Source organism: Rhinolophus sinicus, linkage group LG13 (assembly GCF_036562045.2).
Source record: "Rhinolophus sinicus isolate RSC01 linkage group LG13, ASM3656204v1, whole genome shotgun sequence".
Classification (NCBI taxonomy): Eukaryota; Metazoa; Chordata; class Mammalia; order Chiroptera; family Rhinolophidae; genus Rhinolophus; species Rhinolophus sinicus.
Window position 1 is genome coordinate 1231809 of NC_133762.1, and position 14865 is coordinate 1246673.

At 50.4% G+C, this 14865-nt stretch overlaps 1 non-coding gene across 1 annotated transcript; it reads left to right on the top strand.

The window, feature by feature from the left end:
• The first annotated feature begins 1846 nt into the window (after window positions 1-1846).
• Window positions 1847-1918, top strand: TRNAE-UUC (transfer RNA glutamic acid (anticodon UUC)). Its single transcript has one exon. It is a non-coding gene; the product is annotated as a tRNA-Glu (tRNA).
• Window positions 1919-14865: the final 12947 nt, after the last annotated feature.

Here is a 14865-nt window from a genome sequence, read left to right on the forward strand (position 1 = left end):
CTGGACCAGACAAAAGACATTAAGAAAAACTAAGGCAATCTGAGTAAAGTATGGACATTAGTTGGTTAAAAATGTTCTAGTATCAGTTCATTAATTGTGACTAATATACCATACTAATCTAAGATATTAATAATAGGGGAACCTTGCTGTGGGGTATATGGGAACACTGTGTACCATCATTGTAACTTCTCTGTACATCTGATACTATTCTAAAATAAAAATTTATTAATGAAAAAAGCAACATTATCACTGTGTTTAATTGAATACAGATTTATACATATAATTTTTAATTTTAAAAAATTATGGAAATAGTGGGAAATTACTTAACTCATAAAAACCAATGTAAGAAGTTTGAATTACAAGAAATTTAACCTTGGTCTTGAACAATCCAAAATATTGTACTAACTTTTGTTATGGTGAACTAATTGTTAAAGACTCTGAATCATGTCAAGGTTTTCTCTTATTCTGAAATTGAAGCCTTTTCTTATCTCATAGCTATAGTACACACAGACATTGAAATTCTTAGAGATTGACTCTCTTAATCCACCCACCCTTGTTTGATTTTTGCTTAGGGTGATCCTGGCCCCCCACTGGAAATGTTACTGTGTCCTGTAATGTGTCTGTCGCTTTCATAGCAGTGTTTCTTCATGTTCAGTGCGTCAGAGGCTGTTCCAGAACAATACTGGTGCTACAAAATTTTTTTAAATAGAATTGCTTGGAAATCCTGACAAGGTGCCTCCCTGATCAAGTCTGATGAGTTTCTAGGAGCTTCCTTTCCCCCCACATACCTGCCAACACTTGCCATTTTCACACTCTTGCTTTTTGGCCAAATGGTGGCTGGAGTCAGTGAGGCTGAGATTTTTTTCAAATGCTTCATAGCCTTGGGGTTCCTCCCCAACTAGTGGGCTGTTCACAACTTCTCACTTTTACGTTGCAGGTTGTTTTATTATAGACCATGTGTCGTGTGACAAGTAACATAGCAATCTCTTTACATGGCTTGTACATATTTATCTCCCAGTCAGTGGTTTGTATTTTACTTTTTTTTCTCCTCCAGTGTATGAGTTGTTAACGTAGTGCAATGTGTGGATTTGTCCTTTACGGATTTGGGTGTTTCGGTTTTAATAATGCAAGGCCGTCCCTAAACAAGATCTTAAAAACAGTTGTCTGCAAAGGACTTTTGCCACAAAATGTAACCCATGGACTATTCGGGGTTTCATTCGTTCAGCCTTGTAAATGCCAAATTGCAACTGAACTGTCCTGTGACCTAAAACATGGTGACCGGGAAAATCCGGTCTAATACAGGTCATCCTCAGCGTCACAAGGGAACTGAGACCTGGGGCGCCAGGCTCACGACTCGCTCTGGGCTATCGAAAACATTCTTTTCTCAAATCTCACCGCGGACCATTTTTACAGAGATGTTTGGAAACGCAGGCCGGCTGCAGCACCCCCGGGTGGATGTGAGGGGTCGGGTCGCCAGTCCCTCTCCGCAAGCTGACAAAGCGCACGGAACCCACAGTAATCGCAGCGTACCTGCAGAGCCGCGCAGGCGCGGAAGGCTGGCGTGACGCGGAGGCGGGGCCGAGCCCGGGAGGCGGGGCCGAGTCCCGGAGTGGGGGGGGCGGGCTGAGCCCGGGAGGCGGGGCTGAGCCAGGGAGGCGGGCCCGAGTCCCGGAGGGGGGGTGGTGAGCCCGGGAGGCGGGGCCGAGCCCGGGAGGCGGGGCCGAGCCCGGGAGGCGGGGCCGAGCCCGGGAGGCGGGGCCGAGCCCGGGAGGCGGGGCCGAACTCGGAAGGAGGAAGCAGACACAAATGATTCAGCATGCTTGCACCTGCTGCTGCCGCTGTCGTCTCCCACATGGTCTAGCGGTTAGGATTCCTGGTTTTCACCCAGGCGGCCCGGGTTCGACTCCCGGTGTGGGAAGGCCCACCCTTTTAGAATCCCGCTGAGAAATTCACCACGTCTTCAGGTTAGATCTTCTTATCAAAAAGAACGCTGAAGGTAATTGTTGAAACCTGTAAATCCTTCCCCAGCATGTGGATCCCTCAAAGCCCTCCCTGTGACTCAGCCCAGGAAAGCCTGCTCCTGTAGTGAGTGTTGGTATTTCTGCCCATCATATAATTCATTGAAAATGTCACAACAAGTGATCATAAAACTATTAAGCAGAGGAGTGCTCTTTCTTCCAGCTTTATTGAGACACAGTTGATATAGAATATTATGCGAGAGGAAGGGGTGAAACATGATTTGATGTATGTGGTCAGCACAGTGGGTCATTAACCCCCATCTGCTCACATAATTACCATTTATTTTATGCAAAGGGATTATGTTCTAGACAGTTCACTGACTTTTGTGTCCCCACGAAGTGCTTCTGCCCTGGGACAGAGAGATGCTGAACAGGAGGGAGACACTGAAGGGCCAGGAGGAGCCACAGCCAAGGCCACAGGTGTTTGGCAGAAGGGGGTCCATGGAGCAGGGGTCACTAGGGCTGGCACTGCAAACTATGTGACGTCTCCAGTGCAGATGCAGAGGTGTGCATAGGAATGTAGGCCGTGAGGGGAGAATCCTGATCCACTTACCTAGCCAACTTCCCCAGAGCATGACATGGGGAAACTGAGGCACGGCATCAGCACAGAATCACAGGTGCGATGGCGCTGAGGTCATCCCTCTTAGCAAAGTCAAACTTTCAGAAGCCAAAAGGGCCTTGAAAGCTTCTCATCTTCTAAGCCCTTCCCAGCATGGAATAAAATATTTCTTTTCATGCATAGGCCTACGTGCTTTTCACTGTATTAGAAGACTGCATGACTAGTGGTCAGTGCAGGCAGTGCTGTCTCCGTGGAAAGTTCTATTGCTTGAACCACTCCTGGAGCTACTCACGGGGATTGATCAAATCATGGGACCAACCTCATGGTCCACCTGCTACTGATGTCTCCGGCTTCATTTGGACAACAAAACTGGTGGAGACAGCATCAGGGTCCTTGAACCATTTATAAACCAATGAAATGAGGTGCAGACAGAGATGAGAGTATATTTCTGGGGAAATTGTACTGTTTGTTTAGAGGCAGTCATGTCCATCTCTTGAGTGAATTGTAATTCTGTGTCTCAGTTTGTATTGGAGACAATATAAGATTTAACCATAAAGATCATTTCAGTGTTTTGCAAAAGTGTCCTCATAAAAAGCTGTCAGACTGACCGCCTTCTCTTCATCCTCACAACCACCATGCATCTCCATGGTGCCGCTGGCTTTGGCCCTGACAGGCCCAACAGTCTCACCCGGGGCTGGCCAGAGTGACAGATACAGGTGGGACTTCACATCTCAACTTTTGAGAAAGTGGTGAGAATGTTTCACTTACCTAAGATAATCCCATTATGCCTCTCTTGTACAGAAATTAAATACAAGTGGAAGGCTAAGAAAGACTGCCAAATTGCCAAAAGCGGCACCATTCTGCTTGTTTTCTTGTTTGCCCTTGTCTTCTTTCCCACCCTTCATAGTCTTCTCCTTTCTGAGAGGGCTGGATCTCTGCAAACTTCATTTCCCAGACACCCCTTCCAGTAGATTTTTTTCTTTCTTTTTTTTAATTGGGGAAGGGGAACAGGACTTTATTGGGGAACAGTGTGTATTTCCAGGTCTTTTTTCTAAGTCAAATTGTTGTCCTTTCAATCTTAGTTGTGGAGGGTGCAGCTCAGCTCAAGGTCCAGTTGCCATTTTCTAGTTGCAGGGGGCACAGCCCACCATCCCTTGCGGGAGTCAAACCGGCAACCTTGTGGTTGAGAGGATGCACTCCAACCAACTGAGCCATCCCAGAGCTCAGTGGCAGCTCAGCTCAAGGTGCTGTGTTCAATCTTAGTTGCAGGGGGCAGAGCCCACCATCCCTGGTGGGACTCGAGGAATTGAACTGGCAACCTTGTGGTTGGGAGTGCACTGGCCCATGTGGGAATCGAACTGGCAGCCTTCGGAGTTAGGAGCCTAGAGCTCTAACCGCCTGAGCCACTGGGCCGGCCCCTCCAGTAGATTTCTGATTAGCTTCTGTCCAAGGGAGGTACTTGTTGGAAGACTGGAATATGTCAAGAAAGCAGAGCAATTTTTTATGCTTCTCATGGGGTCTCTGGACTTCCCCTGATGGCTGCCAGCAAACACAGACTCCAGTGGCATTGGGGATCTGACAGGGGCTGCTGTAATGAGCCACCGGCAGTGCCAGCAGTGGGCAGCTGTGGGCTCCACTAACCCTGGGATTTGCCACAGAGCAAATAATGTGTTTGAAAGTCAGGGTGTGGTTCCAGTGACAGTGACAGTGCCCAGCAGCGACATTCAGAGTGAACTCCTGCCATCAGGAGCTGTTCCCCACCTCTCCTGTGTCATCCTTTCAGCCCTAAGTGAGCAGTGGCATCTTCGATCACTAGCATCTGAACAATCTGATTTTTATCCCCGTTAGCTCCTCTAGCACTTCCAAAAAGTCTGTAACCAACGCCCTCTATGAACTTTCCTGTTTGAAACATTTGTTTTGTTGACTGCAGACCTCTGGAGACAAGTGTAGTTATTGTGTAATTGCTGTCTATTGTGACCCTCTAGTACCTTACCTTCAATAGACCCTCATCCCAGGAGATGCCAGGTTGTAATTTAAGTAAATATCTTGCCACTACATATGTGAACCACCAGTATCTCATTTTCCACTGATGCTAAGATCATAACTGTGTTTATGACCAAGGAAAGTTAACCAATTTTCATCTTTGAGTGTCTGTTTCCTGAAGGCACTGTTGACTGCAAAACCTGTGTGGACAGATGTGTAGCTAGACAATTGGAAGACACTGCAGATATGTCTAATGGAAGAGCGAAGAGGAAGGAGGTGGCAGTAGCAGAGAGTAGGAGCATGTCACTGCTGACATTATTGGAGCCTGCACGTAATGCAGCTGGGACCACCCAGGCTATTTATTCTGCAGTCACACAGCCACTTGTGGTGGCCACCACTGAAGCATGCCACTTATTTACGTACATTGCCTCCAGTTCTGGAACTGCTGAAGCTTGTGGACAGCTCCTGTTACCACAAGAAATGCCAAAGAGGTGGGAACCTAGAGCCAGCCACTGTTCCCCAAAAGAAAAGAAATGCCCCTCCCTCCTACTTTCCAACCTCCTATCAGTTTCTCCAATTGACCAAGACTAATCGGAAGCCAGCTGGCCAGGTGACCTGGAAATGTTTGTAAGGTGACAGTCTCCTGCAACACAGAGCAGAAGAAACAAGCCTGACATTGATCAGACTTAGCTTTACCACTTGTTTATCTCATGGTCTTCTCTGAAAGTACACATTTTGTTTTTGAGCTTACATAACAAACTACACCCAAAGCTTACTGGCTTAGAAACACCCCTATTATTTTGCTCCTAATTCAGGAAAGGCTCAGCAGTGCGGCTTTCCTGTTTCACAGGACACCTGCCAGTCACTCACTAATTTGGCTGGGATTCAGCTGGTGATTGGGCAGGGCTGAGGCTGGTCCTTCACTGGGTGGCACCTCCTTCCTCAGGGCTTCTCCATGTGCTGTGAGCATCTCCAGCGTGGTGATCTCAAGGTACTTTCACTTTTTACATGGTGACTGGCTTCCAAAAGGAGGGATCTGGGAATGCCACTTCTCTGAAAATCTAGAGGAAGGACTGACCTAATGTCACTTCTTCTATATTCTATTGGTCAGTGCAGTCTCAGACCAGCTCAGATTCAAGGGAGTGGAGAAATAGACTTTGCCTCTCAACAGAATAGAAGCATGTGCTTCCGCAGAGAGAAGGAATGATGGAGGCCATCTTCGAGACAAGCTTGGTACCGTGTTCCCTGAAAATAAGACCTAACTGGAAAATAAGCCCTAGCATGATTTTTCAGGATGACATCCCCTGAACATAAGCCCTAATGTGTTTTTTGGAGCAAAAATTTAATATAAGACCCGGTCTTATTTTCGGGGAAACATGGTAACATCTGTGAAGATTTTTGTCTTGTTATTAAGTCTCTTCCGGGCCTCCACACTTTCTCAGTATTGTTGCCCACTATTCTTGCTCTGGGCTCCGAGTCCCTTTTCCGATTTTGTCTCTTGAGTGTCTTGTGCAGATGTGACAAATGGCCTTATTTATGGCCTCAGTAAAAGATGCTTCATTTTTGTTGATAAAGCACAATGCTTATGACAAACACAAAAGCAATCGACCTTCTATTGAAGCCTGTTTTATTAAAAGGCATGAGTTCTTCTTAATGTTCCCTGAGGGAGGCACAAAACAACTGAAATTATCTTGTGGCGTATCATCTAAACAGGATGAGAATTGACCCGTTTTTCTAATATTTGCATAGGTTGCAAAAATCTTAGTTTCTCATCATCTGGTTCTTCCCTTGCTGTTTGCATATCACACTTTCCTTTATAGGGCTATAGTTGTTTCACTCTGGTTTGGTTTTTAATAGAAATAAATCATTCATGGTAACGTAGTAATAAATCCAATGAATTATTTAACAAGGGGTTAATAATACATCCACCTTAAGATGTGAATAAGTATACCAAAATATATTACAGTATCCGCAGAACCAGCTCAAACCAGTCCCATCCTGTTTGACAAGGTGCTGGGCTGCTTTTCAGGGACAGCAGACCAGGCCCACAAGTCAGGGAGCCCCAGCTGCTGCCACAGGACAGAACTGGGACCTCAGCTGCGCCCGGAACCAAAGTCTCGCCCCCACCACGCACACACGGAACCAAAGGCCCGGACACGACCGGAATCGAACACCGGAACCTTTCGGAAGCGGAGGGTCCGCTGCCCAGGAAGGTCCGTGCTGACGCCCCTTAACCATAAACGGCCAAGCTCCCGGGCCTCCAGTTAAAACTCGCCGCCAGCACGTTTGTCTGCACGCCTGTCCCCTAAGCCCTTAAAACCCCGCCTGGAACCCCGGACCGGGGAGTTTGGAGCATCAGCTTCCCACTGTCCTGAGTGACCGCCGCTCGTAGTAAAACGGCCAGTCTCTGTTCACTGCAGTTCTCGGTGTCTGGTGTTAAGCGGTGGCCCAGCGCTTCCTGTTCTGTAACACGACACTTCACTATGTTTGGAGCCCGTCTTCAATAGCAAAATGACCAACAAAAAGCACAAAACTGTGAAAAAGCACAAAACGTGGCACTAAGTAGAGCGCGGGAACCCTCATTCGTAGCAGGAGCTGAAATAAGAGTGTCGCCTCGTTGAGCTTCCGGTGGGAACGTGTGTCACGTGGCGCAGATTCCCGCCGCCTGCAGGTCTGGGAGCCGTGGCCCACGTGCGTCAGGTGTGGGTTTGGGGGGACAAATCAATGTCCCTGATCAGGTGAATGTGAAAACCTGCAAACTGAACAGTGAGGACCGACTGTATATGCAAAATGTTTAAAATGTAATAAAAGTAGGACTTGTTATATAAAGAGACTTTTAAATCATAAAAGACCCTCTTGATTGATTGTTTTGATAATTCATGAAACAGCGCTGGCCTATGATCAGTTAAAATAAACAATTGATTAGAAAGTAAATTGAGTGTTGACTTTGTGCCCATGTTCTGCTCGATGCGGGTGGTGGCGACCTGGTCCACGGTGTCCCTTGTCAAGCACTTTACCCTCTGGGGAAGCAGGTGCGGGGCGGAGTGACCAGGCTGCATAGGAGGAAGCAGACGGGGCGTCGGGCAGAGACAGGGGTGCAGCTCTGGGAGGCTCACGGCTGAGCTGAGTCGTGGGGGTGCGAGACTGTTTTCAGTGGAGGCCTGAGCTGCTGGCGACGTGGCCTGACCCGCAGAGCCGTCCCTCGACATCGAGGCTGGGCTGGAAGGCAGGGGTAGGTCAGGAAACACCTGTGGAATTCTATCTGGGACAGTTACACGGAAAACACACCGAGTGACTATTTAAATAACTCCCGTTGGTAGGTGACACGATGCGCTTTGAGTTGCAAGCAGGTCCTTCTGATTCCTGGTTGGGAAGAGGACAGTAGGTAGAAGGGGAGAAGGAAGGCAGCCGAAATGGGAGGTGGTTCTTTCCTCACTTTCTGGTTCATTCCTTTCTTTGCTCCTCATTCAAATAACACATACTTTTGGGGGAAGTTAGTAGAGTTCCAGGCTCTGGGGACTTGCAACAAACAGCCAGAATACACTGTATTTGAGGAGCTTGTATTATAGAGAGGGGGGTGAGGTGCTGACATAGGGTCCCCGGGGGTCCTAACGTTCTATGGAGCAGGATGAAAGGCGCATGCCCAGGGTGGGGAGGCGGCAGTGGAACCGTGGTCATCATGCGGAGGTGACCTGGGAGCCGTGAGGACAGATGTGCACAGATGAACACAAGGTCCTGATGCTTTCAGAGTCATCAGGAGGTGGAGAGCAGCACCGCATTTGTACTGGGTCAGGGAGGTGCAATCTCGGGAGCCTGGGGTCTCCTGCGCTGCCTGTGATTGAGTAGGAGAGTGGGGACCAGTCAGGACCAGAAGGCACGAGGGGGCTGGATTTGAGAGGTGTTGGGCAGGAGATGAACTGACTCGGAGTGAGGGGCCTGTCAGGCCTTCTGCTGGGACCTGCTGTGCTTCGATTTCTGTGCGTCCTGATTGGTTTAGTGCGAATTCCTGTGTGTCACCCTGGCATCCTAGAAAGAACCCTTCAGGCAGGGATGTCAGGGTTCCCACCTCATCGGGGGCTGAGGCACAGGGTGGCCAAGGTGAATCTGTCACTTCCCCCCAAGCTGGTGCTTAGCGGGCTGAGAGGGCCACTGGCGCAGGATCGCGCACGTGGAAAGACCCCAAAGTAGGAGCGGAGCATGTCCTGCTGCGAGGAGGAGGCCGAGGGACGGCAGAATGAGGAGGCAAGGAGGACAGCAGGAAGTAGTGTCAGGAAGCCTCAGCCCTGCCGGCTGCCCAGCAGCCCAGCGGGGGCTCCAGGCTCACCCAGCCTGGGACCAGCCCCTCTGGCGTCCGGCTCATGCGCTCTTGCTGCGCACGCCTAGGAGGCTATTTCTTATCTGGAGCGCGGGCCTAGGGGTTGGAAAGCTCCTCAGGTCGTTCTCAGTGTGAAACCTGGTTTGAGTGAGAGATCCTGTCCGCAAGGTCTCAGGAGCCCAACGCCTGGAGCCAGCTCAGAGGGGGAGGCAGGAACAGGCCGGAGAGGGTGCCCGCGTGAGCCGTTACATATAGAGATGCGACCGCGGGATGTTTGATAACACTCCCAGGTTCCGTGGTGCCCTGGAGTCGACTCACCAATAGAATTTCCATGAGAAAAAGCAATTATGCCTTTTTACACCCACAGAGACGTCGCTGGCCAAAGGTCCTGCCCAGGGCGCCCTTCTGATGCTTTGAGCGCTCGGGCACACACAGGCACCGGCCAGCCAGCCCCCCAGACCCACGCATCACCACACACCCCTCCCCCATCCTCCCTGCCAGCTCCCCGTCTGCTCCATAAATCACTGCGTTATGCAAATTGGGAGATCTGCCTGTAGCTCCTGTGAGGAGAAGTCACCCACAAATGTGGATTTCCATGGAAACCAAACGCAAAGGAAAGGAAGGAGAAATGAGACCCGCTGCCTGGTTTTCATCAGTGTCACTGCTGTCTGTACCCCTCCCCCAATTCTTTTAGTGTGCGCGCTTTTAGACCAGAATGCTTTTGTTTTATTTTTCCTGGTGGGGTTCTCGGAGTTCAATTTATTCAGTCTGGAAACGATGATTTACCTAGAGTGCTTATCTTTGTGAAAAGCTATGATATGGCGAATGGTGGTCATTTTCTCAGTATTACTAAAGCAAGACAAGGAAGGGAAACTTCATCCCAGGAGGAGAGCTATAAGAAAGCTTTAAGGAAGAGCTTCCTGATTCAAAAGGTTATAAATTACTGCCACACAGGGACTGGAGGATGTTGCTTCTGGGAACTTCTTTAATTGTAAGGTAGTGCATTCGTTTGCTGGGGCTTCAACAGCCGGCACCCAGCTACAGTTCTGGAGGCTGGAAGTCTGAGGTCGGGACCAGCTCATCCTTGGCTTGCCCGTGTCCTCTCGTGCTCTTCCCTGTGTGCGTGCCGGTGTCATGTGCAGGTCTGACACCAGGCAGATTCGTGTAGGGCCCACCCTCACAGCCTCATTTTAACGTAATTACCTCTTTAAAGGTCCAATTGCTGAGGTACTGAAAGTGAGGGCTTCACCATGTGAACTTCGGGGGAACACAACTCAGCCATACAGATAGATTCCATTTGGGGAACACGATGAAGAACCCAGCACACGAGAGCTAGAAGAAACTTCCTCAGAAATCTGGCCTTAAAGACGGGATTTCACAGACAGGACACCATGGCCCAGGGCAGGTGATGGGATGCACAGGGGGCCTGAGCACAGCTCGGCAGGTACCCTCTCCTAGACCTGGTAGGGCATGCTTTAGACAGTGTGGAACTCTCCAGAAGAAGGTGCTTACACCAGGACAACATAATGTCATTCTCTCGTGACACAGGCTGGGTGACAGCTGCCTCTGTGAGTGAGTGATACTGCAGCCCGCCCCCAACAAGGAAGGGCGGACACTTCCATGTGGGTCAGTGGCCCTACACAGGATGGGCTCCTTCAAATCAGCGTTGGAGCGTCTCCCCCGAACCATTTACATTTAAAGTAATTATTGATAGATTGGTGGTTAGTGCCATTTTAGTATTCATACTGTTATATATTTTTCTTCTTGCAGAAGCCCCGCTAGGACTCCTTGTAATGCTGGTTCGATGGTGATGGACTCGAGCTTTTCCTTGTCTGGGAAGCTGTTTGTCTGTCCTTTGATTCTAAAGGACAGCTTTGCTGGGTAGAGTGACCTTGGTTGTACATTCTTGCTTTTCGTCACTTTGAGTTTTCATGCTACTCCTTCTGGCTTGTAAAGTTTCTGTTGAGAAATTGGGCGACAGTCTTATGGGCACTGCCTTGTGGATAACTAACTGCTTTGCTCATGCTGCTTTTAAGATTCTCTCTGTCTTTAATCTTTGCCATTTTAATTATGATGTGTCTTGGTGTGGGCCTCTAACTCTACCAGGGAAGAGAGTAACCAAAAGGCACAGATGAATTAATTTTTTCTCTTCTACAGCCATTTTTGTGGCAACTTAGCACTTTCTAGGGAACTCTTTTTTTTTTTTTTTTTGGTACATGCAGAATCATTAAGAAGATTTAGCTTCTTCTCATGGCATCTGCTCCCTGGAATCAGGAATCTTGACTCAAGTGGAATCTGGAAAGGGAGGGTTGTTTCTTATATTAGAAATATGACTCTGAATTCATTCAAAAAATGCTTCTAAACTATTATAAGAGCCTATTGTGGCATCTTATTAAGTACCACACAACTTACGTATTAAGTGGGAACCTTTATCTAATCAACTGCACTACATAATCTCAGGCTTATTACACCGTATTTAGTAGCACACTTAAAGGGAATCTTAAATACCCCATGTAGTATACTTATGAGAGTTTTAATGCCAATTTCTTTTACTTTTTTCCCCTTTATTTTTAGTCTGCGTACTATTCTCTCAACATTCATGCAGCCTCACTCCCATTCTCACTTATCATAGCACAGGGACAGCCTTCTCCAGTGATTTTCCACCTATATAGATATTTTCCTTTTCCTCCCTCCCTCCCTCCCCTCCTCCTTCCCTCCCTCTCTCCCTCCCTCTCTCCCTCCCTCTCTCCCTCCCTCTCTCCCTCCCTCCTCTCTTCCTCCTCCCTCCCTCCTCCTCTCTCCTCCTCTCTCCCTCCCTCCCTCTCTCCTCCCTCTCTCCTCCCTCCCTCCCTCCTCTCCCTCCTCCCTCCCTCTCTCCTCCTCTCCCTCCCTCCCTCTCTCCTCTCCCTCCCTCTCTCCTCCTCTCCCTCCCTCTCTCTCCCTCCTCCCTCCCTCTCCCTCCTCCTCTCCTCTCTCCCTCCCTCTCTCCTCTCCTCTCCCTCCTCTCTCTCTCCTCTCTCCCTCCTCCTCTCCTCTCTCCCTCCCTCCCTCCCTCTCCTCTCTCCTCCTCTCTCCTCCCTCCCTCTCTCTCCTCCCTCCCCTCCCTCCCCTCCCCTCTCCCTCTCTCCCTCCCTCCTCCCTCCCTCCCTCTCTCCTCCCTCTCTCCTCCCCTCCCTCCTCCTCTCTCTCCTCCCTCTCTCCCTCCCCTCCTCCTCCCTCTCTCCCTCTCCCCTCCCTCCCTCCCTCTCCCCTCCCTCTCCCTCCTCTCTCCTCCCTCCCTCTCTCCTCCCTCTCTCTCTCCCTCTCTCCCTCCCTCTCCCTCCTCTCCCTCTCTCTCTCCTCTCCTCCTCCCTCTCCTCCCTCCTCCCTCCTCCTCCTCCCTCCTCCCTCTCTCCCTCCTCTCTCCCTCCCTCTCTCCTCCCTCCCTCCCTCCCTCCCTCTCTCCTCCCTCCCCTCTCTCTCCCTCCCTCCCTCCTTCCTCCCTCTCCCTCCCTCCTCCCCTCCCTCCCCTCTCCTCCCTCCCTCCTCCCTCTCCTCCCTCTCTCCCTCTCCCTCCTCCCTCTCTCACTCCCTCTCTTCCTCCCTCCCTCCCTCCCTCCCTCTCTCCCTCCCTCTCTCCCTCCCTCCCTCTCTCCTCCCTCCCTCCCTCCCTCCCTCCCTCCCTCCCTCTCTCCCTCCCTCTCTTCCTCCCTCCCTCTCTTCCTCCCTCCCTCTCTTCCTCCCTCCCTCTCTCCCTCCCTCCCTCCCTCCCTCCCTCTCCCTCCCTCCCTCTCTCCTCCCTCCCTCCCTCCCTCTCTCTTCCCTCCCTCCCTCCCTCCCTCCTCCCTCCCTCCCTCTCTCCCTCCCTCCCTCCCTCTCTCCCTCCCTCCTCTCTCCCTCCCTCCCTCTCTCCTCCCTCCCTCCCTCCCTCCCTCCTCCCTCCTCCTCCTCCCTCCTCCCTCCCCTCTCCTCCCTCTCTCCCTCCTCCCTCCCTCCCTCCCTCCTCTCCCTCTCTCTCCCTCCTCCTCCCCTCCCTCTCCCTCCCCTCCTCCTCCCTCCCTCCCTCCCTCCCCTCCCTCTCTCCCTCCTCTCCCTCCCTCTCTCCTCCCTCCCTCTCTCCCTCCCTCTCTCCCTCTCCCTCTCTCTCCCTCCCTCCTCCCTCCCTCCCTCCCTCCTCCCCCTCTCCTCCCTCCCTCCCTCCCTCCCTCCCCTCCCTCCCTCCCTCCCCTCTCTCCTCCCTCCCTCCCTCCCTCCCCTCCCTCCCCCCTCCCTCCCTCCCTCTCCCTCCCTCCCTCCTCCTCTCTCCCTCCCTCTCCTCCCTCCTCCTCCCTCCCCTCCTCTCTTCCTCCCTCTCCCTCCCTCTCTCCCTCCCTCTCTCCCTCCCTCTCTCCCTCCCTCTCTCCTCCCTCCCTCCCTCCCTCCCTCCTCCCTCCCTCTCTCCTCCCTCCCTCCCTCCCTCTCTCCTCCCTCCCTCCTCCCTCCTCCCTCCTCCTCCCTCCCCTCCTCCTCCCTCCCTCCTCCCTCCCTCCCTCCCTCCCTCCTGTCCTTCCCTCTTTCTCAGCCCTTTATAAGCATCACAGAGGTGCTAGCAAGCAGTGCCTGTGCTCCTGGGTCTTCAGTCATTGGACTGCACACGGCCTCTTGGCTGCTGGTTCATCTCAGGCTTCATCTCTCATGTTAAGAATATTTTGGAAGAGAAAACAAATGGTATTTTTGCAGAACTTCTTGTTTATAAGTCACTGGACTCAGGTTTTACTCTGATGCCTTTTTCTTTACACCTTTTTGACTGTGTTTTCAAGTCATAAAGCTTCTTGGGAAATGCTTGGGCCAAAGAATATAAAATCAGGGTTTGTGGCTTCAGATTTAGAACAGCATGAGACACCCCTGGGTGAGGCTGCCTTTCACCTTCAGTGAAGGAGGAAAGACTGAAGAACAGGAGTCTGTGACTAGCACCAACAAGTTACCACATTGATACTGGTTGGTTGTCATTTGGATGGTGCCTTGGAGAGCTGTGCCCTGTGCCCTGTGAGGATGGGTGGAGGGTAACAAAGGCAGGCCTGCTCTGTGGTTTAGGTTTACATGCAGCACATTGAGCTCCAGGCTGGACCTGCCTGAGTTTGTGCAGCTGTCCCGAGCCCACCTCCCAGCGCCCGACCTCCAGGCTCTGCTGGCTTTGGGGAAAAGGAGCCTCATTCACCGGCCGGTCCCCGCATTGTAGGGCGCAGAGGACGCCCCTTCTCCCCTGCTTGTCCAGCACTTTGCAGAGCTTGAGCACCGTCATATCGAATCTTCTAACCCATAAATACGACACATCTCTGCGTTGATTTAGGCCTCTCATGTCCCTCAGAAAAGATTCTGAGAAATTTTAACCTCTTGAAATTTGTCATTTTTAATTTTTGTTGCTGTTGCCTAGAAAACAAGGACAGAGAAAAGCTCTCATGCCATCATCCCTGGAGCCCAAACCCTGACCCTGCTTTATCACCTTGGCTTCCTCGGGAAAAATAATTTCAATCTTCCTTTCAGTTACAATTTACCCATCAGTAAAATGGGTTTTTTATTTACTTCACGGAGATGTTCAATTATTTATCAGAATTATTTTAAAAATCCAAGGAGTCATTATCTTACCGTTGCTTTTATCTGTGAATTGTAATTTTAGTGTTTTCAGTATTCCTCTTTATATTTTCTTTTGCCGTTAAGTTGGCAATAAAGGTAGTTGATTATACAAATACCCTACAATTAAAGAACAAAGCAAAACCATCATTATAAAGAAATACATCCTGTGTGATCAGCAACCCATAAAATTTTCTGCTGACTATTTTAAGACATAGCATCACTTTTAATTAACTTCGAGTGGGCTTTTCTATTATAAAGAATTAAACTCTCAGGTAGACATTAAAGTTCTGCTAAGCAAGTTAATTAAAACCGAGGAAGTCAGGAAATGACATCTGGCATTAATCACCGCTTATCTTATGAAATGGCGGGTTTGGGGGGACGCTGGCGTCTTGGCTCCA